This window comes from Hermetia illucens, chromosome 3 (assembly GCF_905115235.1).
Source record: "Hermetia illucens chromosome 3, iHerIll2.2.curated.20191125, whole genome shotgun sequence".
Lineage (NCBI taxonomy): Eukaryota > Metazoa > Arthropoda > Insecta > Diptera > Stratiomyidae > Hermetia > Hermetia illucens.
In genome coordinates this window covers 4407782-4429758 of record NC_051851.1, presented here as the reverse complement: position 1 = coordinate 4429758, position 21977 = coordinate 4407782, and the positions used below count along the sequence as shown (strand labels likewise).

Below are 21977 nucleotides of genomic sequence, written 5' to 3'. Positions count from 1 at the left end.
TGTAATAAAAATATTGAAGGAAAATTTGTTTTCTCCAATTTGAAAGGGGTATTATTTAGACCAGAGACAATGCAGTTCGAGCGGCCAAGAATAGCTCTTTCAGGAGATAATAGAGTCGGAAGGCGGATTTATAAGAGCAAAGATGGAGGCAATCCACCAAGCTTAATTTAACTGGACAGGTTTGGCCAGAAAATAATAGGTGACAATTTTAACGGGTCGGTTGTTGAGCAGCCTAACAAAACATGTGATGGAACGTGGTACTTACGAATGTTAGGACTTCATGTAGCTTTCGAGGAAGAGTCTACAGTGGAGAGTTGCTTGATAACTAACGGAGGAAAGTTACGGGGGCTCAAGAAATGTTGCCACTCGGTTTCCTCGCCAATTGCAAATGGTTGTCCAACGAATGTGCGATATCTTCATTTACAGTGAAGGATCTGCAGGAGATATGTGGGAGGATGGGCGACAATAAGGCTCTAGGTTTGAGTAGCTTATCCAATAAAGCGCTAAAACTAACAGTGAACCCTAGGTCTAACCATTCAACAAGACCTTCGAGGTGTGTCTATAAAAAGGAATATTCCCATGTCCAGTGAAAATAACAAAATTTGTTGTTGTTGTTTCCAGAGTAAGGGGATTTTTTTTCGGATATTGGGCTGTTCTTGCCTAGGATGTTAAAAGCACATTCAACTCTGCCAACTGGAGCCAACCAGCGAGGCGGAATAAAGACGCATTGGTTGAAATAAATATTGCTCTATACATGTCGAATTTATCGATGTCTCTCCACATGTGATGCAGTATAGAGGTAAAATCTCAGAGGAAATCTAAGTCCACAGTGCAGTCGGGAAAGGCTGCTTTTTTCTTCTCATTATTGGTGGGGCTGGAGGGCTGAAGAGACGATGTCGTATCTCTGTAAATGCGGCTATCTCAATGCCAACATCAAGCTGAGACTGCTCAATGCAAACTTCCTTCTCTGTTGCTATTTGGGATTAGTATATAAAAATTTACCTCTACAGTTACTCAAAAGCGGTGAGCCTCCTCAAACCCTTCTTTGTGTTATGTCATCTGGGTATTCTTGCCTCATGCAATTTCGTACGAAGCACTTCGTTGGCGTACGGGCCAGATACCCATAGACGTATTAATGGGAAGGCAGAAGTGGTGATGGATAGGTCACTCGTTGAGGAAGGGCGACAACTTTATTCATGGCTATGGCCGGTCCCCTAGTGATCGAGGAAGCTGAACAAGCCTGAGTCTGCAAGAGCTCTTGTCATGGAAAATCACAGGAGGTTATTGTAGAAAGTTCTGAGAGCATATGATGTAGGAGAGTTCCTGGGGGATGTGTTCTCGGTCCGGTTATTCACGGTTGGCACTCTTGTGAGAGTTTCATGGTGTTTCCGGGGTCCTTGGGGGCTCAAGCGTTCTACAACTCGGGCACCGTATCCCTAAATTGCGGCAGAGATAGTAGATAGGTCTTGTATTTACTGGCAAGAATGCTGAGCTTGCATTAGCTACCGAAAATTTCAAGTTTAGGAATACTATGGGTAGCTAGCACCGGGAAAAAAATGTGCTCATCGGTTCCACTATTCGTATCCAATGTGATGAAAAAGGGAAGAAGGCCCTGTATTTTATATGCAATTGTCTGGCTTCCTCAAATTCAAGATGGAGGTATCTCGGTAGGGTCAATTCCGGAAATCGAGTAGGTTCCTCAGGCTCATGATGAATGCAGCCGGGGAGGATCATGTCTAATAAAGTATCTAATGGCTTTCTGCCTTTAGGAGACGCCTAGGAAAGCACTAGGAAACAGGTGTTAAAGCGAAGCCTCCAGGTAGAAGTTCAATTGCTGTGTCGCTCAAGATAATCGAATTTAGTTCATTCAGTGAGTTCTAGCAGCAGATTTAAAGTCGAAAGTTGGGGTAACCGTTGTAGCACTCATTGAGAGAAATGGGTGGAGATTTTTCGACAGGGTATGCAATCTGGCCTGACTTAGACTTATAGCACTGATGAAGGGAACAAGTGGTTCCCAAAATATTGGTATTTGCGAGCTTGATAAATGTTACTAGCGAATAGAAAAGGGAAGCCTCAATTACTTCAAATACACTGACCCGATAGCTTAAAGCAATTTTAAGGAAATCTTGGTCGATTGAATAAGCTCGAGAGTGAGCTTGATTCTCTGGACCCAACCATGACCCCATACCCTAAATTCTTCTTCATGACGTTGCTTGTCGGAACTGGATACTGAAGCAGCTTGGATTCCAACTACGCGACCTAGAATTATGGGTATCAGGATTACTTGAAGAAACGTCGCGAGCCTGTTAACTGTAAATCTGACGTTTTGGCTGTTGGCATTCCAATCCTCCGGAAAAAAACTCGTTTTAATATTATACCACCAAATTAGGGGAGACAACACTTTAAATCCTGAAACCGTTGCAGCTTGCATCAGTCCGTGGGAGACGGCATGTTTGAGGTAGCTTTTGGCAAGTTGGCATTTTCCCGATGATGTTTTGAAGGCTTATACGGGTTCTCAGAGAGACTTCCAGGCTTCTCCTGTCTATGCAAAATCGCAGATAGTAGAACATGCTCCCGGTCCTCAGATGGGCAACTACATTCAGAACTAAAGGGAAAATCATCCAACCTTAATCGATACGGAAACGTCTTGTTACCACCATGCCTTGGCAGGAATTGGTTCGGTTGGTAGTTAATCTCGCCGTGTTGTCGCTGAATCCCCTCCTTAATACGGGGACTTAAAGTGTGGGTCCAGTGATCCCTTAGCGAGTCATTTGACGATTATTGCCACTTTTCCAACAACTCCCACCTTGCAGCCCTTTGGTATTTTGTATCTTTTTAGGCAGTTCCACTCTCCTTTCCTCGTCGCCTCACTTGCCAGAATATCCATTGATATCACTCCTGCAATAATACACGTTGCCTCAACTAAGATTGTACTGCTCTCACACGCTGGTGCCTTCTCCCAAATTGTGCTGCGTATAACAGCATAGAGCGAACGATTCCGGCCACAAGTAATCTGCGGCTGTATCTTGAGCCACCAATGTTAGATATCATCCATGCTAGTTTCTTCTCCTTCTACCATGTACGCTCCATATACGCTGATAAACCAGTTAGGTCTGATCTTAACAGCGAGTGTAAGGGCTGCATTGGGAAAAGCATCCAAACTAGGAGCTTTATTTTCATCAATTGCCCGGCTAATCTCCGCAGGTTCTTTTTCCGTTACTGCAGGTATGGTGAAGAGAGCGAGGGTGCCCCTCATTCTCTTCATAATAAACTGTACGCCGTTCCCCGGGGATTTTGGTCTGACCCCATGCAAACTTCCGTGAAGAATTCTCGCAGGTTGGTTCGAATAGCCTTCGGCTAGGCTTAATCCTAGCTCGAAAATTGGCGTATACTTTCCGTTTCTCGCGGAAGCCTGGTCTTCTTCTAGGTCGTTGACAAGTCCTTCTTGCTCAAAAGCTTCCAGCCAGCAACTCGGCGATTTCTTTATCTTCATCGGCATGACGCATCGCATAGTCTCGTTATGGGTCTCATAATTTGTCCTACCTTTTCTGAAGCGGCACCACCGGGATCATGGCCTCTCAATAGCAATCAATGAATGCATTCCCTTCAAACATTTTCAGGGATCAGCCCGAATTTCCAACTTCCCGGGAATATACATAGCCGCTTAGCCCATCTGAAGAAAACCTACCTGGTCGTCGTCATGAATAAACTGGTCCCTGACAAACCAGACAATTCTCGTCGCCAATGTATTCACATATGTCAAATCAACTACTGAGCCTGAATCTGTCCGTCGTAAAGTGTAAAAATTTCACCAAGCACCAAAACTAGCTCGGGGAAAGACTTAATCGAAATACAGCCCCTGATGTCCGCGGTTTGGCTGTCATAATCCACAGCCTGCCCCCTTATTAATTTTTGGTGTTTCGACGTCTTGCATCCGAAAATAGCATACCGAGCATTTCCTCATCGTCATGTTTGGCATAGCCAAACCCATTTTTGGCTTGACGAATCCAACTTGCGGGAACTTCATCAGCTTTTGAATGGATTCATTTCCACTTGCCTATATTACCACGTTGCCAGTTAAATATGTGGCCTAGGTCCGCCTGTTATTACTTCGATAAAGCTCGTTGATTAGGCTACTTTGGCTTTCTCGTCATAGATGATCTGTGAAAGTAGGCCCTGCACTTCCCCTTCAATGGTTGAAATAGATTTCAACGCTGTCCTAAATACTGGTCATCTGCTACTGCTGCCACGTGTGGACAGTCGACGCCTTTTTCCCCATGCAAAGCATACATTCAGGATCAGTCTGGCATTCCTTGAATATATGATCTTCTCCTCCAGATATTCTACACCTCTTGGACCTATTACAGTCATCGGTGCATATCCTTGTTATATGGAAAAATTCAAGATAACTAAAATATCTGCTCGCTGAATCCGCAGACGATCCAGCATATTTTTACTTTATCAGCTGCCAACAGTTTGAACGCTCCTTTAGGCGTTACGCTGATAGTTACCGTTTGCGTGCCCCCATATACCTTCCAGAGTCCCCAGATTGTGGACTCCTGTAAACCGATTGGCCCGAGCTGATTTTCAAAGACGCCGCGGTTATCCTCTTTGTTTGTGATTTCAGCTACTTTTTAGCTCCAGAATCAATTCGAAATAATAAAAAAATTGTTTTTTCCTTTTTCGCTGGTGTAGCCGATATTTCGGGAACCACTTGTTCCCTTCATCAGTGCTAACAAATCAGAGACTTGTTTCGAGAACCACTTGTTCCTTTCATCAGTGCTAACAAGTCTTGTTAGCACTGATGAAGGGAACAAGTGGTTCCCGAAATATCGGTATTTGCAAGAATAAATATTTACACCAGCGAAAAAGGCCAGGTGGCATTGTGTTTGTCCTACATGAGTTCAGATAACCCTAATATTTTCTTTCCGAGAAGAGGGACGATGATTCATAGCTGGTTTTCTCACTGTGAACTCTCGTATTTATTAGCTTTTCGGGGAGCTTCTTTGATTTCCATTTTTTACCGACCTTGGCTTCAGGAGATGGTTGAGTTTCTCTTGAATCGGTTGAACGACACTAGGATTCCGAGCCCCTGTACCGTAAGTTACGATTTCCTTTTTTCCTCCATATTGATGCTCAGAGGTGGCGGTGAGGAAGACGGGGCGGGAATCCTGTCGGCCAAACCAAAACCAAGTGGCCGAGGAGAACCTCCATAGTGGTGGCATCGGGAGACGCTGTACTCACTTTGGTTTGCCGGCCGTGATGCAGCAGGTGAATGCTCCAAAGGGCCTAATTAGGGCGATCAGATCCGAGTCTGCACGGGGACTCATCTGAAGTGGCAAATTGGTCACGAAATCTTACCAGGGGTATACTGGTACCATGGGAACCTCCTGTTGTATGTGAGGACAGCTCGGTTATTTGCGGTAGGCCCCCTAGTGGGAGCTTCATGGGGGTTGTTGGTGATGCTCAAGCGAGAAAAGACCTTTGGGCCTCGGCGTGGTGTTGCGTTTCAACACGGGTGCCGTACTCCTTAGTTCGATAGAGATTTAGGTAGGTCTTGCATCCACCAGTATGAATGCTAAGCCATGCACTTGGTATAGACTGGTACCGTTGTTACTTGTCACAGCGGGGCTCTGATTGTGGTCCCAAAATCAATCCGTGTCTTAAGAAGACCGTGGGATTAAGTCTCCACGGCAGGTATCTACGTTAAAACCCCAAGGACTTTCCTCCATATTGGTTTCTTGTTCTGAGTGTCGTTCCGGTAGCTATTTTTATCCACGGGCAGATGACCTCTGTCGTCTGTCTTCAGCTCCTGTTCTCCGTCCATTGCCCTCTGCTTTCCATTCTCAGTCATCTGTCGTCTTTCTGTTCTGATTTATCCGGCCTCCGGATAGTTTAGTGATGGGAATGGCAAGGTTTCCCATTGGAAGGTTGTGGTTCAATCCCGCTGGCAGGGACTTGAATCGTGCTTGGATGTCGGATATCAGCCGACTTAGCTACGAATGTGTATTCGAGTGGAAATAGGGTAACAATCCCTGGCGAGTTCAATGCTGATCCCATTGCTTGCTAGTGTAACTTTAGGGCTCTAATACGCTTTAAAATTCAGATTCAAATTTAGGCTTCGGGTTACCAGGTATCTTTCGCTGGGTACCAGAATTTGTTATCATCACGTCTTTCTTCTTGTGTCATTGCGTAGAGAGTCCTTTCTGCTGACACCAGACCATACCTAGCAGATTTTCGTGGTATTGAGGTTGAGGCCTTTGTTGAGTGTTATCACAAAAATAAGTCAGTAGTTGACAGTGTAAGTTAAGCGATTAAAACAGAAATCAGGTACCATTGACCGAATATGCTATAATCCTACAGCCTGGTATATACGGTAGTTACCACCAATTACTGGTTTTGAAAGTACGCCTGAAATTCTTTCATTACAAAGTAGACAAACAGAAAATGGTTAAAAAACTTGCTCCCGCCTGACTACTGTCTAGTCGCCTAATTAGCCCATATCCACTAAGTAATTCTCTTCTGTAGTATTTCCTACTCGGAATCCGATAAACACATGTGTGTATCTGAATCGTGCACGTTTCATTGGGTCACTATCTGCAAATTCTGCAATACTTCCAGAGGGGAAAGAACGACATAGGAAACCAGTTAGGAAAAGTCACTCCGATCACTACGTCCATACGTACATCCTAAGCAAATCACATTCTAACAAGAAATTATTGGGTAAAAAACCGGTAACGGTTGGTAAACGCACAATTTGAACTTTCGGTTTCGTCATAATGCATGCCAGTGTAACTACCTTCATTGACTGTGTACATTTTCAGTTTGCGGAATACATATAATTTTCAGATACATTAGGTATATGGATAGATACAAGTATCTATGCGGCTATGGTAAGTGGATCGCGATTTTAGAAGTAATGCAACAACGACCGGTAAGATAAATATCTTCTAGCTGGATTGCAAGATCGCAGCACAAACATCAGCGTCTGGAGGAAGAGCCGGCAACCTGGCTACATCAGATGGGTTGGATAGTTGAGTTGTAAACAAATACCAAAGTGTTGTCAATTTAGGAATAAATATTTGAGATAGCGTACGGGAATCGAAAGAATACAGTCAATGCTGGATTCGACTCCGATGTTCAGTCCAATCTTAGTTAGTGGGTTTTCGATAGTGTGAACTACGTTGACATGGTATCCTAGGGTGCGATTCCACTAGGATCCAATCAAGTTTTTGTAGGGTCGGCTTGATGTCAGACAGGACCAATTGGAGAACATCTTAAACCCACTTTTTTAGTTCACGGAGCCTCCTTTTGAGCTAAGCACCCAAATTCTACAAAAAAGGAGAAAGACGGACCACGGTGTCGTCCATGCCGGAGGCTACTCATGAGACGCTGACTCAACTCTCTCTCCCTGGGAGCTAGGTGAGATTCTAGATATGTTATACGTCTGAACGTTGTTCTGGCAAATACTGGCGGCGTCAATACTTTTCGGAGACGGGATATGGGATCGGTAATAGACCTGACCTTTGTTAGCGATTCATTATCTAAGGACCTCCAATGGCAGGTGAGCGAGGAATATACGCACAGTGACCATCAGGCTATCATCTTCCAGATGGAGCGTACGACAGGAGGAAAGCGAATCAAGAACACAGCAGTATCGGGTTGGACATCTAAAAAACTTGATGAAGAAATGTTCGAGGAAATACTTCTGCAGGAAGCGATGCCGGTTGGAAATGCACGAGAAAAGGTGGCGCAGGTCCTTGAAAAGTTACAAAAAGCTTGTGACGCTTCCATGCCTCGCTGCATGTTACTCAAAAAACGAATGCCCAACTTCTGGTGGAATGCCGAAATCGATGAACTTCGTAAAGTTTGCCTTAAAGCCAGCAGACACAGCCAACGCAGAAGAAACCGGTCTGAGTCTGAAGAGTTGCACAATCAATATAAGAAGGCGAGGAAAGAGTTGCAAGCAGCCATCTCTAGAAGTAAAACTGAACACTTCAAGAGGTTATGCAAGGAAGCGGACTTCGACCCATGGGGAGGTGCATACAAGGCAGTTATGGCAACAACCAAGGGAAAGCGCTTACCGCCGATCACCAACTCTGATTTGCTGCGTTTCAAGTGAGTCGAGCCTATCCACTGTCCAGGTAGATCCCGGTGAAATTCCCAAGGTAACCACGAAAGAAGTCCTGGAAGCCGCGAAGAAGATTGCCGAAAATAAAGCCCCAGGTTTAGATGGTATTCCGAATAAAGCACTGACAGTGGCCGTCGAGACAGTTCCAAGGTGGTTCTCTGAAACATTTACAACGTGCCTCAAAGAGAGTGGCGGAACCAAAAGCTTGTGCTAATCCCGAAGCCAAATAAACCTTTGGGTGATCCTTCGTCTTATAGACCTATATGCCTGCTGAACGGTATCGGCAAACTTTTCGAACGGGTCATCTTCAATAGGCTTGTACCAATCACAGAAAGGGAGGGTGTTCTCTCAGACAGGCAGTTCGGATTCCGAAAGGCAAGATCTACTGTCAATGCCATCAGCACGGTGACGGAAATTGCGGAAAAAGCAATGGCGGCCAATGAATCTTGCGCGGTAGTTACTCTCGATGTGAAGAATGCCTTTAATACGGCAAAGTGGAGCAAAATAATTGCGGCTTCAGTCAAAATCCTAAATATCTGGTGCACATAGTCATGGAATTTCTCCGGGAGAGGATATTGTGTTACGATTCGGACGATGGACCTAAAATGTATACAACAACCTGCGGGGTTCCACAAGGATCAGTCCTCGGTCCTCTCCTGTGGATAATAATGTATGACGGAATTTTAAAGTTGCAACTACCAAAAGGAGTGACGATATCGGAGTAACTATCGTCGCACAAGACATTGATGAGATCGAGGTACTCACAAACGAGGCAACTTTTGAAATCAGGTCTTGGCTAGAGGAAGCTGGTCTGATACTCGCGGAGCATAAAACCGAGGCAGTTTTGATTACAAAGCGAAGGAAGCAGACGTCGATAAAGATCAGGATTGGAGAACACATAATACAGTCGCAGCCATCGTAAGTACCTAGGAGTGATGGTTGACCAAAGACTGAAATTCAAGTCTCATCTTGAAAATTTAGCAACCAAGGCTTCCGGAGTGGCTACAATGTTGGCAGGAATGTTACCAAATATAGGTGGTCCTAGGCAAAGCCGCCGGCTCCTGATCTCGAGTGTTGTTAGCTCCATCTTGCTTTATGCAGCTCCAGTCTGGGCATCGTCTTTGAAGGTAGAAGCAAACAGAAGAAAAATCGCAGCCCCATACCGATTGAGCGCATTACGTACGTCATGGGCTTACCGTACAACTTCAGATGAAGCAGCTTGTGTGATAGCCGGCATGATCCCCATCGACATCTTGGCGAACGAGGGTCGACGCCTCTATGACCCATCATGTGCAATCGGTGAGTCCTATACCAATCGTCGGCAACTGGCACAAAGTGATTCTATTTTGGAATGGCAAAAAAGGTGGGATGATTCACCTAAAGGACGCTGGACACACAGGATTATTCCAGATGTCTCTAAATGGATTAAGCGAAGGCACGGTGAACCTCACCACTTAACTCAATTCCTAAGCGGACACGGAGGGTACCGCGCTTACCTTTATCGCTTCGGGCGTGACGACTCCCCGTATTGCCCGACATGCGTGATGATTCCGGAAGATGCGGAGCATGTTGTTTTTAACTGCCCGCGGTTCGCTGCACACAGAGCGCAGGCGGAAATTGACACCGAGGCACGGTTGACACCCGAAAATATCGTGGACCACATGCTAGCCTCTGGAACATCTTGGAGGGCGGTGGAAAAATTAATGAAGACGATCCACAATCTGCTGAGGAGGGAGGAGCTTCGGAGAAAAGTTACAAATAACGACAGAAGCCGCAGTTCATAACTGATCCTGCCCCGTGACGTGATACCGAAATGGCAGTCCAGTGGGTTAAGCGAAGGAGAAGGAGGTGGTTTTAGTGAGTAAAAGTCTCACATAACCGTATGGCAGGAGCCAGCGGTAGGTTTTGAAACTTTCCACCTTCCAACGTATAAAACAAAAAAAAAAAGATATGTTATGCGCTATGTTACTGCCCGCCAGCTTCGAAAAACAATAGTCAAGTCATTTTATACGCTGCATGACTATGTCTGATGGAAAAAGACCTTAAGCCTCCCCTCCTTTTTCAGGTATTGGGATCCCCTTTTACTATTCGTAGTAAAGGGTGTAACTGACAGACAAACAGGCAGATACTTGGCACAATGATTAAAGATCTAATGAAGTATGTCAATGCGCGATATTTTGTGCATAATAACATATAAGCCCTGATAGATGCAACAACGGAGCTTCCTGAAAGACTAAGAGAATTTAATAGGAAAGTGGACTCTCCTGAACGAAGCCAGAAATTCAAAATAGAGAAAACGCCCTCAGGATAAACAAGAAAAAGAAGACGAGGTAGACCCTGTCTAAGATGGAGCGATGGCGTGGGTCAGGACGCCAGACAGCTTTTAGGGATATCGAATTGGTGGACCTCGGCGTAAAACCGGGATGTCTGGAGTTCCTTATTAAGGCAGGCCTAGACCGGATACCGGTTGTTGCGCCGTTGATGATGATGATGAGGATAAACAAGAAAGCTGTCCGACAAAAGACTACCAGTCCCAATAATAAAAGACGGAAAGTGCATTGAAGATCCGCTCTGGACTAAGGTGGGAAGCAAGAAAAAGCTACGGAGGAGAATCGAATCCGATAGGTTGACAATCTGCACAAGGTTAAAACAGATACTTTGCTGGCAGATCTAGGTAAAAACATGGATCTTATAAGGCGAACGCTAAAGGGCGCTGCTAGAATTTGAACCAGATGAAAACAAGTCAGAAGGCCTATGGGGGAATATTGACTCCTTATTGGTGGAACCTGGAGAGGCAAAACTGAGTATAAATCGGGTAGTCATTGAATGTAAGGACTTGGATGAAGCTACTACAAACGGAGAAGTTAAGCAAGTTTTACGGTTCCAGCTAGGAACATAGTCAGTCCAGAGGAACTTGCTTACGGATAAGAGTGGAATAGCGCGGTTGTGGACATGCAGAAGCCGAGGCATAGAAGGAACAACGAAGGTCCTTGAGCCTGGTTTCATGAGAGTGAAAAAGAGTGGTATATCCATCTAAATTTGCTCTGTGGTATCAAGTCTTAAGATAAAGGAGTCAAATCAACGGCGGTCATGCTAGCAATAGATTCAGGTAACCATAACCCTAGGATACATGCCCGCGCTTTTACCGCATTGGGAAAAATAGAGAAGATGAGAAATGAACGTATGGGGACGTAACATATATTGACGTTCTATCTCTGAATCGTGTAGTTGCGAACTCTTTCCGATGGAGGGGGGGGGGGGATGGGGGATGGGCTATCACGAGTTTGATGAAAAGACTTTAAAAGAGGTTTTCCTGTGAAATACAAATCTGGAAGGAAACGAAAATGATATGGCTTTACAGATCGGCGAAAAGCTATGGCTAGCTTGTGACGCGTCTATGCCTATTGGCTCCCAGAAAGAGTACCGAACTTTTGGTGGAATTCTGAAATCGAGGAATGTCACAAGGCATTCTCTCACGACATGTGCTTGTCGCTAATTTTCCCACTGTCCAGGTGAACTCCGGCGAAGTTCCAATGGTATGCGAGAAAGAGGTCTCCAAAACTGCGAAGAAAATACCTGAAAATGTTTGTCAAGTGATTTGTCGTATGTCTTAAAGACGGACCATTTTGAAAAAAAAAATGAAAGAAGCAAACCCTAATATTAATTTCTAAGTCAAATAAACCTTTGGGTGAACCTTCTTCCTAGAGCCCCAGGCAAGTTATTCGAACTGACTGAACAGTCTGTGTCCCGCAGGCATCTGCCCTACTTCGTAGTCTCAGATTTCAAATGCTGAAAGCCCACTATTTGCGCTAAGACAAGGAGAAGTAGGCCTATAACAAGACCGATCTGCAAGAGATCTTGTGCCAAACGCGTGTGGGTCTGCGTGGGGTACTGGCCTATAGGGGACCATGCCACCAGATTTGGCATATCCTACAATTTGCATTGTCGAAGTTGCGGAGGACCCCCAGAGACTCCACTTAAATTAGTTGGGCCATAGCACCTGGTAGGCATCATTGTCAACTTCTTAATCGATAGGTTTCTATACTGTAGTTCAGTTGACGAATCGAAATTATTTCAAACAACAGACCGCGTCCCACAGGGATCCGCTCTAGGCTCACTCTTGTGGAAAATTATGTATAGCGAAGTACTGACGTTATAGCTCTCAGCTGGCATGGCCACCATTGGTTTCGCGGAAAACATTTGATGGATATTTGCTGCACGCATCCTCGAAGAGATCGAAATTGAGAGAGAGCTGTTTATGACTTGACGTAGTCCATCTACCTCTCAGCTCATTTTTCCAAGAGAGCACCACCCAGTTAGGGTACGTTCTCGGTCTTCTTGAGTCTTCTCTTTTGCGCCTGTAGATGCCTTTACATTTCTTAACAAGGAGGGTAACGTAGATCCCTTCCACGATCATCATCATCATGGAGTATTGCGATAGGCAAGTAATAAGGCACCTACACTTGAGCAAGGCGCTTACGATATACCTCCCTGCCAAATGCATCAGTCCATGTCTCCGCTCCGTAGAGCAGAATGGACTGTATTATACTCATAAGATGATGTCTCCTGGTATGACATGGAGGTTATTGACCACCCCTGGAGAGCACGAACATTGCAATGGACGCTGAAACTTTTTTACTTTACTGCGTAAGGTTTGCAGCCCAAAGGACCGAATTGGAATCTACAGTCTGGGAACATTTACACCAGAAAACTTCATGGAGTATATGTTAAGGTTGAAGGGGATATGAATTGAAGTCGAAAAGGATATGGACTCAAATTGAAAAGGCGATAGTAGGCAACATAAGAAGCTTAGGTAGAACCAGGCTAGTTGAAAGAGCATCCTAGTGCAAGGCGCCACAGAGGGATCCCCAAGATTAAGAGATCCGTTCCAATATCCAAGGCGGTAAAAGGACCGGGCCAAAGGAGCTCCCTAAACATCTCGAAATGTGCGGAAGTAGGAATGGAGATCATCCAGGAGAAAAAAGCTACTGAGCAGAAGTCCAACCTAGAAGAATTGTCCTTCATTAATTTTTTCGAGTCAAAATTGTTGAGCTCTTGGAATTGATTAAAGACAGGCACAACGTGCACGCATCAATCAACCGTATAGCGTGTGCCGTCAGGGTACTGTCCAATAAATCGTAGGAACATGCTAAAAAATCAAGAGATAGCCCTAAAATTACTCCTTCGGTAACGCAGTCAACACCCAACCGTATGCTCACTGACAGGCGGGGTGGAACAAGCAGTTTCGGGAAAAGGAGGATGAACACCCAGGAACCCACCAAGGTGCGACAAAATCGAAAAGGCCAGTCGCTCGCTTTGAAGGAGAACTTCGATAACTGGGAAAATAGTGTCCAAAACGCTGGTGCCATTAAGGGAGCTGATATCTAATCAACATGTATTTGACGGTTGAGCTAAGAAGGAAAAAGCAAAGATCCGACCTGAGGCGATCATCATTTCTAATACTGGCAGTATGTCCTACGCAGATGTACTAAGCATGGTAAAAGTTGCCTTGGATGGGAATTCGAGGAACCAAAGGCGGGATCGTAAGCTGAAGCTAAAAAGGATCGATGAGAGCAGCCAGAGACTTAGGCAGCGATGTGAACAATTTACTTGGTGAGAGTGCTGTCGTGGTTGTTGAAAAATCTGGAATTGCTAGACAGTGTGAGGACTTAGACGAGATCACTCCTAGGGTAGAAATCTGTACAGAACAGTTCCGCTGTACGGTTTACATGAGGTGATCACCAGCAGACGAGATGCTTGAAGTATATTTTATATGGAATCTGGCAAGGGCATGGATAAGTGTGGTTGATGGGTCTGACAGATGCAGACGGACGAAAGAGCCACATTGTCTGGTAATGTGACAAGAACCTCAAGTACATGCTGGACCTGCACAGTAGGCATAATGCGGTGGGAAAATGAGGTTCATTCAAATTAACCTGAATCACAGTACTGTCACTCAAGGCCTGCTTTCGCATACCACTTACTAAATGGTGATCACTGTGGATGTAGCATTCACTGACGTTCCAGGAAACAGTAGGAGGACTAGCTTCTGCCAGAACAGTGAGTCGTCTGATCTTCGGTCGGCGTGTCATTGGGCCAGTTGAGGTCAGTTGGGTACAACTAACTAGGAGGTGAAGCAGCATTGCTACAAAGAAGCTAAAAGAAACTTCAAGCTGACTCTACAGAAAATCAGTAGGGTCTTCTGGAACGACTGTAGAGAGCGGAGGAGGCTTATCAAACCGATAAATCGGTTTCCGTGCGGCAAGATCGACCATCGGCACGATCGAACTAGTTACAGGCTTAGTTGAAAATGCAATGCTCGTAATTGTAGTACTACCGAGTCTTACGCAGGGCCTTCTTGTGCAAAATGCATTCAACTCGGCCAATTTGAACCTTATAAGGTGGTCTTCAACGACGATTGGCGTATCAAGTTATTTAACTATGCTTGTTGACAGCTATCTAACAGGAAGAAGGATGTAGTGCGACACGATAGACCTAAGGTACTCCTTTGCCACTACGGGTGTGCTATTATGGAATGGCGTACCTAACGATGTTTTCAACGTTCCAACTTTTTCCATCGTACTACATATGTAAAGGAAGAGAAGAGACAGTGTGGAGAACAGTAGGACAATTAACCATAAGGTGTGGCGGAGTCAGTCCAGGTCGAAAAAGGGAGAGAAGACGAGGAAGGAGCGGTTGTGATGGGTGAAGGGAAAGACTTGAACCTTGCCCACCTCGCGATTTATTATTTTATGGTAGTTATGCGAAGAGGAGGAAAGGAGTTATGCGGTAGTTTGCTTGCGCAGAATGTCCGAAGGTGTATATCGAACAGAAGAAAAGGCTAGTAATCGCTTTAGGGAGCATATGAAAGGGGTAGAAGTGGCTATTAAGTGCTCCCTAAAATTCACAAAATCCATGCTGGCTAAGCATATGGTCAAGTGGGGTCATGAAATAAACACCGACGATCAGTCAGAAGAAGAGGAAGTTCCCCTTCTCTAGCATCGTTAAAAAGTTACGACGGCCTCTATTTCCATGTCAAAATGGAAGGGTTTAACTTTGAATGCCATCCACCAGGCGGAAGAGAGAGTATGAACGGAAAAGTCAGAGATCATCTCTCTCCAAGCAGGTTGAAGGTTCGCAGCGATTACGTTTCTTTAAAAAGTAGTGGCGCTTCAAATGGGATATATTTTGATAAAATCGTAGTAAAGTTTGATTTGTCAGCGTCAACTTCGGAATGGGTGGGGATAAAGAGAAGAGAGGGATGCGGACAATAGAATAAGGTCCTCCTCCTCTCATGTGGCGGTGTTTAGCCGTTGGAAAGGAAGGTTAATTATATGAAAATATTTTTCATTCGTAGCACTTTAACTTGCTAAGGAGGATACCGCTGCGATTTTTCAACGCAAAGTATTTTCATCCAGTTTAAAGATGGGATCCTTCTCACCTACCATTAACTTTTTACCCGCTTCAGGTATGGGACTGAAATTACTGAAAATGGCACCCAAAAAATTGAACATTGGAAGATGAACCAGATATGCACAGCAACTGTCATTCAGTATAGTTTCTGATATATTGGAAGAACCAGTCGCACCCCTGAGAAAAGTTAGATCCATGAATTAATAGCCTGCGAGTTTGGGGTTAAACCTGTCGTGTAGGTATAATACCACGGTCATCTTCAGACACGGATTGATTTGGAGACCATAATCAGAGGCCCGGTAAATCTGTACAGCGGTACTGGTTGATACTGAGTGCATGAGAGGCCTATCTAATACTTCCTGCTGCAATTAAGGATTACGGTGCCCGAGTTGTACAGTGCAACTCCATAATATAGCCCACAAGGAGCTCTGTTCGCGATATAGGCACGACCACTTTGAAACTCTCATAAAGGGAAATAAATCAGGCCCAGGAGCACATCCCTCAAGAATTCTTCAGCAGCATATGCTTCAGGTGACCGATAGTACCGGATAACCTCCTAGGCTTCGTGATAACAGTGACTTCAGATGCCGCCTGAGTTGTACAGTGTAACTCCACAACATAGCCCATAAGGAGCTCTGGTTACGATATGGGCACAGTCACCACCAATCGGGTCGGGAGCACTTTCCTCAAGGATTCTTGTGGAGCATATGCTTCAGGTGGCCATCTCGGTCCTGATTGTACCAGATAACCTCCGGTAAGCTTCGTGGCAAGAGCCACTTCAGATGACTCCCCTCGTGTCTGCAAGGGTAAGTGTTTCATCTGATTTGCTTTGTTGGAAGTTGAGGATGCACTCAAAATGTGATCTAGTTCGTCTGAGGTCAGGCTTATTGGCTTAAAATTTTCCGCAGGTTCGCGTTCTCTTCAGCTTCTTTTCAAAGTGAGATTCATGTGCACAGGACAAGATTGGCAAACATGTAGAAACCTCGCTTGTCACGGAGTTTTAATGCTTTGCCGCCTCTGCATTTGTGAGTGAATAGTTCATTTTCTGCAGTCCGGTGATGACCGGCACTATCCTAACAATGACGGTAGATTGGAATGCCAAAAGATTGTTCACAGTTTAGATTATTATTTGGTTGCAGATGATTGACGTGATAATTACTACTGAATGTCTTGCAATCGAACTACCGTGTATTGACTTGTTAGATGTTACCAAGAACCGCAAAGATTGTTTTAGTAATTTATTCGGAAGACATAAAAATAAATATCGTAAAAATAGATAATAAATCCACTCCAACAAAATAGCTATTTTCCGCAAGAAGTTAAACAAATCGACTCGAATTTACTTCGCATCTTAACAGTTGATGCATTTTAGGTGATTTATTTGCCAAACGGTTTGAATTTGCAACTCATTTTATAGCTCGAAAGTGCATTTACGTTGCAACATCTTTCTAGCTTTGAACTATCCAGCGCTATTCAATTAATTGCATGCTTTAATGCGACAGCTATCTGAGAGGTGATTGCGTATCTTTTCCTGAAGTTGAATGTCTAGTACAGACCTGGCTGCTTCTACGACTTTGATGCTTGCAGAAAAGATTGCTAATCTAGTGCATGGCCTATGGGATCGTTGGTAAATTCAACATTGATGGAAAATACCCCATTGCCGGGCTCTTCTTCGGAAGGTTATGTTTTCCCGCTTTTGGTATCTTCATCTTCAAGAAGACCCAAAATATTTTATGAGCAATCTTAAGGCAATGCAGACGGGTATGTGTGGAAGAACAATGTATGACTTTGTTAAATAAACTCATCAAGTTGTTCACGAGATGTTGATGAATGTATCTTGGTGGAGTGCATGGTTTGGATAATAACTGTACCAGTTTTCGATTGTGTAATGCGTGGTAATGGATATTTATGGCTGGCATTTAATTATGTTCACTTAATTGTTGTAGGTCGCGAAAAACCAACAGAGCAGGTTTTATGTGTGAATGATTGTGGATGGTGTAGTTTTAATGATATTGAAGTAATCATTTTTGCTGAGTGATGGAGACCTCAGTTTCCTATGGTTAGTTAGTTCCTTTGCTATTGAAAATTATTGAAGCATATGTATCTGCTGTAAGGAAGATATGTACGTATTTTAGAGAGAGAAACTGATTTTGGAAGCTTGGTAGTGATACTGTGAACTTGATCGTAATACGCCTGGATATACAACTCCAGCAGGAGAGATGTTGTCCACCTTCCAACATCTTCAAATCAATTGAAGTCACCCTCATCTCCTTCGAATCCCAACCAACCCCGGTCTTCGTCGCCTCCGTCTACTGCCCTAACCAATCACTCGACACACACCACTTCATCCAGATCAAGTCCTTCTGCGCTTCTCAACTCCGCTCTTCGAGTGGATTGTAAAAGCAATCATCGACGAGCACTGTGACTCCAATCACACACTCCCCGACTTACATTCGTCGTGCTCAAAACGGCCGTTCTCCTGGGTCTCAACCGGAAGGCAAGATCTGGTCGACGAGGTGAATGGGGATCCGTAGGGACTCGGTTACAAACTGGTAACCCGAAAAATCGGGGTTCTGCGGAAACCCTGTTCACTTAAGGCCGAGCAGATGGACTGCATTGTGAGGGCACTCTTCCCTGCGCACCCCGTATGGGATGGTCACGTCGGCGCGGAGAGCGCAGAGGACTGTCCACTTTTCTCTATAAAAGAGTTGGAACAGGCAGTCCTCTCTATGAAAAACAAGAAGGCGCCAGGACCCGATGGTATTCCAGCAGAGGTATACAAACTGGTATTCCAACAACGGCCAGACCTACTGCTCGGCGCATTCAACGCTTGCCTGAAAGAGGGCATTTTCCCTGCTCGTTGAAAAGTTGCGAGGCTTGCGCTGATCCCTAAAGGGAAAGGCGATCCCGAATTGCCGTCTTCATACCGCCCACTATGTATGCTTGATACTGCTGGGAAAGTGCTGGAAAAGCTCATCAGAAGTAGACTCGCTAAAGCGATACGCGCTGCCGGAGATTTATTTCCCCGGCAGTTTGGTTTTAGGGCAGGGAGAACGACAATTGATGCTGTCATGCAGGTCGTGGACGCCGTTCGACGAGCAGAGGCACATAGCCGCCGAAGTCGACGAGTGGTGCTCCTGGAACGCTTGACGTCAGAAACGCCTTCAATTCCGTAAGATGGAAAGACATTCTAGGCACACTAGACAATACCTTCAACGTGCCGAACTATCTCTTACGGATTTTGAGGGACTATCTGAGGAACCGCTCCCTGCTCTATGAAACACTAGAGGGTCAAAGGTGGATGGTGGTCACGTCGGGGATAGCACAGGGATCCATCCTAGGGCCGGACCTCTGGAACGCCACCTATGACAGTCTGCTTAAACTCGACATGCCAGAAGAGTCGCGCCTGATCGGCTACGCAGATGATGTCGCAGTGCTTGTTGCTGGACGCACTGTCGAACAGGCGCAAAGCACACTCGGCATATTGATGCGACGGATAAGCGGATGGATGACTACTCATGGTTTCAACCTTGCACTGGAAAAAACCGAAGTAGTCATCCTGACTAAAAAGAAAATTCCGACCCTGCGTCCCATATCGTTCGGCGAGTCGATCTTCGAGTCAAAATCAGCGGTCAAGTACCTCGGATTGACTCTTGACTCAAAGATGAGCTTTTCTGAGCAAATCCAAGCAGCAGCGAACAAGGCTACGGCTGGAGTTTCGGCGTTAAGTAAGGCTAATGGCAAACATTGGTCTAGTAGGCGACGTCTCCTGATGAGCTCAACGCAGTCTGTCCTGCTCTACGGCGCAGAGATATGGACTGGCGCTCTTAAAAAGGAGGTATATCGTAAACGCCTCGCGCAAGTACAGAGACGGCGAGCTTTGCAGCTGGCGTCTGCGTACTGCACTGTTTCTGAACCGGCCGTGATGGTGATCGCGGGAGTTATCCCCGTTGCCCTTTTTGCTAGGGAGCGCCAGGCCAAATACAAGCGCAAGGGAGATGAGCCAAGGGAGGTGGTTGCTCACGAAGAACGGCAACACACTCTAGATGAGTGGTAGCTCTCTTGGCAAAATGAAACTAGAGGCAGATGGACTGCGCGGCTCATCGGCAACTTAGGTGCGTGGCTGAATCGGAAGCATGGTGAGACTGACTATTTCCTTACCCAATTTTTAAGTGGGCATGGAGGTTTTCAGTCTTATCTGCACAAGATTGGAAAGGCGCGTTCTCCGGATTGTGTGTTTTGCAATGGAGTTGTGGACGACGTCCACCACACTTTTTTTTCTTGTGGAAGGTGGGATGGGGTTCGTCAGGAGCTCTATTTAAACACAGGGGATCTCTCTCCAGGCAACATTGTCGAAGAGATGTTGAGGACTGCTGACAGGTGGAACCGTGTTGCCCATTACGTTCGGGCCCTTCTCGTTGCTAAGAAGATAGAACTCGACCGGTGGAGGAGTCGGATGGCAAGGGGTTCCTTGAACTGACAGTTCCCTTCCTCCTCTCCCCTCCCGTTGGTGAAAGGAATTCCCTGATTTGAAGGCTCCGCAAGGCGGGAGAGTTCGGGGACTAGCCCGAAGCAATGTGATAAACGGTTCCAGGCTATCTCTCTGACGATGGGGAGGTGTTTAGTTGGTAGTCCGATGACGTACCGAATCGGGAGTCCAACACTGTGTGCGTAAATGCATTCACCTACCCTACCCCAAAAAAAAAACCGGAAGGCGCCGACCATAGCCTGTCTACTGGATATACAAAAGGCTTTCGACTCTGTCGTGTCCTCCATTTCCATCCGCTCTTCTGCAAGCTAATTTTTAGCTTTCTTGACGGGCGAAAATCCCAAGTTCAATCCAACAGCACCTCTCTTCATCCTATTTAAGTCCGGCTGGCATCCCTCAGCGATCGATCCCCTACGCTATCCTCTTTTCCCTGTTCACCGCAGACCTACCCAAAACAATCCCACATCCAAATCCCTATGAAGGCACTAAGCTGTGCAACTAGTGCCTTTACCCAATCCTGAAACACTACATCCCAACACTTCTTAAAGTCAAGCTGTTTTGCTACAAACAGATTATTCGTCCCCTCCTCATTTTCGGCTTCATTTTCTGGTCCGACAGCTTCCCAACACAAATCGAACGACTGTGACTCAAAGACCGCAGAATCCTATGCCACTGCTCCTACAAAAATGAAGACCGCTCCGAATACATCTCCAACCAGATCCTTTACGACTCCTGCCAAACTCCCCGCATCGACTTTGTTCTAGCACGCCATGACTTCATCTTCCTCACTAAATATCAAACCCATCCTAATCCCCTTATCTCCCAGGCCATGTAGATCGAGATCATCCAAGAGAATCTTTTACGAACTTATCTGTTCCCTCAAATCCTGTTATCTCTCCATATCCAAAACTCCCTTTTTGACCCCGACGGTATTACTACTTCTCATCTCAATTTTTAAAACCCACCCATCCCCATTACCAATCCTAGTATCCTTTTCCCAAACCTCTCCCGTATGCACCCCATCCCAAACCACATCCTACTTTCTTCCTCCGTCCGCCCCCTTTTATAAGAGAATTTCACTTCAACAAGTTGATAGGAAGAATGGAGCCCATTAATGTGACACCCTGATCAGATGAGTAACCGTTCCTTTTTATCAATTACCGTTCGTCCAACGAGTCCTTTCACCGTTCAGTAAGACCTAGTAAGAATAGCTTCAAAGCACGAACATCAATTCAATAAAAGAGAAGATACGGGACTGAGGAGAGGAAATCATTCCTTAATCCTCCTAAGAGAGTTTTAACTTTAAAAGGACAACTCTCTAGAGGAGAGGAAAATTGGTCCTCGAAAATACCGGTATTCGGGAAATAAAAAATGCTATGAGAGGCAAATTGAGAGCAAGGACTCTCAACTCTCAAATGCTATGAGAGGCAAATTGAGAGCAAGGACTCTCAACGTCGTAGAACGTCGTTCTAGCATGAACTTAAGGGAGGTTTTGCAGCGAATTACTAAAAATTATAGTAATATACTATTATTAACTTTATTTGTGCAGATATCAGTGTGGAAGGTATTTCGGAGCCCAGGCACCATATAGTGGCAGCCTCTTGATTTTTTTCAGATTTTTCGGTTGGGTAGTTTCTGAGAATGGCCCCCGTAAAGGAATGGTCACTTTCAACCCCCCGCACTCCCCTCCTTTCCAACAAATGTCAAAACTAAGACCGTTTTCGAAAAGTACTAACCGATACCTTTAATTTGATACCCCACATGACTATATTTGATGAAAAAAAAAATTACGCCCCCCTTTTGCATGTATGGGGACCCCCCCTTAAATTCGACGTAAGAGGATGTAACTCACTGTATGCGTGAGCGTTCACAGTTCCCACCTTTCTACCAAATTTGGTGTCAATCGCTGTAACCGTTTCCGCGAAAAATGCGTGTGACGGACAG

The 21977-nt window shown here is 45.3% G+C and overlaps 1 protein-coding gene across 1 annotated transcript in view; it reads right to left on the bottom strand.

Moving 5' to 3' along the window:
• Positions 1-21977, bottom strand: part of LOC119652567 (elongation of very long chain fatty acids protein AAEL008004-like) — a 128233-nt gene that overhangs the window by 1445 nt on the left and 104811 nt on the right. The gene's annotated exons all lie outside the window — the stretch shown is intronic.